At 41.8% G+C, this 3,934-nt stretch overlaps 1 protein-coding gene and 1 pseudogene across 2 annotated transcripts in view; both read right to left on the reverse strand.

Moving 5' to 3' along the window:
* Positions 1-819, reverse strand: part of LOC102850133 — a 10,669-nt pseudogene extending 9,850 nt beyond the window's left edge.
* The window catches only part of SWAP70 (SWAP switching B-cell complex 70kDa subunit), a 153,141-nt gene that overhangs the window by 85,966 nt on the left and 63,241 nt on the right, over positions 1-3,934 (reverse strand). The window lies entirely within an intron of this gene.

Raw genomic sequence — 3,934 nt, forward strand, 5'->3', positions numbered from 1 at the left:
GATTCTGGGGCTTCATCTGACATACTTTGGACATGTTGTAAGGAGAGACAGGTCTTGGAGAGGGACATCATGCTTGGGAGGGTGGAGGGACGGCACAGGAGGGGAAGACCCTCTATGAGGTGGATTGATTCAGTGACTGGGGTAATCGGGATTGGTGTGTCAGGGCTGTTGTACACAGGGTCACTATGAGTCGCAGGTGACTCGGCACATAACAACAACAACAAACAACAACTACAGCAGCGGTATACTCTCCACTAAAAATCAGCTCTGTGATGGCAACATCATCCAAGATAAGGCTGAAGTCCTTGGCCCTCTCTGTTAGTTCCCGCCTGATCAACAGGTACACCTAAGCCTGCTCAGTGATCAGCTGTGAAGCACTGAACTTGGCCACCGCACTCCTGAGCACTTCATGGACAATGGACAGCAACACTTGCTTCTCATAGTCTAGCCCAAGGTGCTGGTACATGCTGGGAAGGTCCATGGCATTAGGCTCAGACAGGACTTGCAGGGAAATAGATGTTCACCATCTGTAGGTTTTTGGACCTTGCCGGGGAGGAGATTTTCTGGGGTTTGGTTTGAATGTTATAGGTAATCGGGTACTGGATTCAGGGGATTCTGAAATGTAGGCCCTCTGCCAGGATGGTGTCCTGCTGCATGCCCCTGATGTGATTAAAGAAAATAGCTCTGTGGGCACCTTCCACAGTGAACATGGACTCACAAACACCAGGCACCAAACCCCAACAGCAACTTCAATGTCATACTCATGTGCCGAGGGCCAGCAGGCAGTTGTCCTGCTAAACCCTTCAAGTTCTGGGTCATGTCCACACCTGAAGGAGGCAGGCCCATGGGTCTGAATGGGGTGCTGGCCCATCCTTACCCCTCCCCAGTTTAAGGATCACACTCTTCACATGAGGTCTGAGGCCCACAGTGCAGGCAAGAGAAAGAAAATTGGTAATTTTTTAAAGGACATACTGACTATCCTAGAACTACTGAATTATATACTTTAAAATGGTAAATTTTGTTATATTAATTTTAACTCAAGAAAAATAATAGCTTCATTAAACCATTTAAGCAAGGGTAAAAGTACAAGAAACAAGAAAATATGAGAAAAGAAAAGGGGTAGGTTTTCCTACACCCATACAAACATTTTTTTTTCATACAAACATTTTTAATGACATACTCTTTCCTGAGTTCTAGTTTTATATTTTCTATAGCCAGCTTCAACTCATCAATCCTCCATCAGGTTTCTGAGACTGTAAATCTTTGTGGGAGGAGATTGTCTGTTTTTTTGCCTGCTGAGTGGATGGAGGATTCAAATTGATGACTTTTTGGTTAGCAGCCCCACACACTAAGCACTCTGACACCAAGGCTCACATATTTCCATGGTTCACAAAAAACCCTTGAACTCTGAAATCAAAGGTTATCTTTTATCTCTTCTTTGCACCTATGGTGATACCTTAAAAAACTGGCTTTTCTAGCCATCACATTAGCCGCCCCTTCCCCCGCTCCACCTCTGGTCTCCAGCTATCTTAACAGCAGGCAGGTGGTCTTGCAAATCATCAATAGCTGTATGACTATGATAAGAGAGAGAGAGTGCTTTCCACACTGAGTATCAAAACTTAAGAGAGACTGGAGCTAGACCATGGTTAGAGCAATATCTGGTGAGACCCTGCTGATGGTTGCAGAAAAACTGTGGCATTGATGTGGAGAAAATGTGGCAAGGTGTAACCAGACGACCTCCAAAATAAAGGCCACAGTTAAAGGTTTTGCTGTTCTTGCTGGATGATGGAAGGAAAAGCTAAATGCTGAGCTGAAACTAGAGCCTAGACAAATTGAGGAATTGTGCCTTGGGACTTTTGGACTAAAACCTGCACTTGCATTGGGTCATATTCTTTGTCTCCCTCGTTCTCCAACCCCACTCTTGGTACCACAACTGTAAGTAAAGTTTGTAAGTCAATAACAAATACCAAACCCAGTGATTGGTGGAAATAGACAGCAGCAAGAACATGGGGGGAGGGGGTGCCATGTCTGATCTATCGGCTGTTTATTTGCTGCTATGGATATTATTGGTGGGGATAGCTCCCCTTTATGAAGCAGATAGAGGTCAGACTTGGCCACCCTCACACTGTACTGTTCATTTGCTCATTCATTCAAATATTTGTGATTGTCCACCAGGTGACAATTGCTGTGTTAAGAACTGGACAATTAAAAAAACAGAAAAAAAACTGGACAATAATGGCACAATCCTCAAGATCACAGTACTTATTGCCTAAAGGAGAGATGTGGTATCAAATAGAATAATACAACTACTTATATGATAAAAACTCTAATAAGGCTTAGAGAAGAAATACACAAGATGCTGCGAGAACACAATGCAGGAGAGCTAAATCACTGGCAGTGGGAGGAGGAGCAGGGACAGCACTTGGGGAAACCTCTCTGCAGAAGTGATAATCAAGCTGAGACCAAAATAATGAATAAGAATTGGCTACATTGTGGGGGGGGGGAGAAGGTCTAAGAGCAGAGGAAGCAGCATGTCTTAGACAAGATGAGACTTGGTAATTTGAGGAACAGAGAGAAGCCAATGTGGTTATAGTGAAGTGAGCAACAAGTGGGGAAAGGAAGAGGAGGCTGTGCAGAGATAGGTGTCAAGATAAACACTGTCCTAACTGCCATAGTGAGGAAATTCCTTCTAAAAGCAATGGCAAATTTGTGAAGAATAGGTGTTCAATATTTAAGGGTTGCCAAATTAAATTTTTTGTTGTTATTGTTGTTAGGTGCCATTGAGTCAAGTACGACTCACAGCCACATTATAAACAAATGATCTGAATCTTGTCCTATTCTGTGCCAACCTCACAATCTCTTGACACACTCAAGCCCATTGCTTCAGTCACTGGCCTGGTAGAGAACTTTCCTCTCCTTTGCCATCCCTCCACCTTTCCAAGTATGATGTCCCTCTCCGAGGAACAGCCTCTATGAGCAACATGCACAAAGTATGAGAGAAGAAGCTTCACCATCCTTGCCTCCAAGGAGCATTCTGCCACAAGACATAATATCTGTCTTGTTAAAAGCAATTCTTAAATTGAGACTATGTTTCATTCTTTTACTAATCTAAAAGGTCTTAAAAAAATCTATGATCTCATATTCCATATATCATTTTAAGACTGCAAATTGTACTACAAAATTCCAATTTGTGTCATATCTTTTTAATCTTGTATCTTTTTAAAAAATTAACAGGTATCTATATAGATGATTGTACAAAACCAATTAAAAAAAAGGTGTCAATGGTTACAAGGTATCAAAAAAAAATAATCTCGTAGAAAGAAATGTTTCAAGTTTTTGTCACCTAGAACTGTTTTACTCAAATCCATGGTAAAACTATTTCTAGAATTCAATTCTGACTCAAAAGCATTAAAAATATTTGGAAAGCTAAATTCTTACATTATCTAAAGTAGAAATTTCATCTACACCAGCTGAAGACTATTCTTGCAGCATAAAAACAACTGTTAGAGGACAAGAAAATCAGTCAACTTGATTCTTTAGAAATTGGTTGTATACCCTGGAGGACATTATGCTGAGTGAGGTATCTCAGTCACAAAGGGACAAATGCTATATGGTGCCACTGTTGTAGAATGAGGCTGACATTGAGATGGGGGTTAAGACTGAGAAAAACTGGATGAAATATGTTTACAGCATTGAAGTCTTTGGGGAGAGAATATTTTATATTTTGAGGCATTATGTTTATCGTAAGAGTACGGAATGAGGGCTGCAGAGTGGATTATATTTGGGGTTGGGGGATGTGTGTGGGGGATTGCGTACCAATGAGGGAGTTTTTCTTTTGTGTTTGAAGGAGAGGAGCAAACGGGGGTGGGGGGGCAGGGAGAGAAGTGCAACAATGAATGAATGGAATTCCAAAATCTCTGTTCACGGAAATGAA

This window comes from Elephantulus edwardii, unplaced genomic scaffold, assembly GCF_000299155.1.
Source record: "Elephantulus edwardii isolate Elephantulus edwardi_28Jun2011 unplaced genomic scaffold, EleEdw1.0 scaffold00044, whole genome shotgun sequence".
Lineage (NCBI taxonomy): Eukaryota > Metazoa > Chordata > Mammalia > Macroscelidea > Macroscelididae > Elephantulus > Elephantulus edwardii.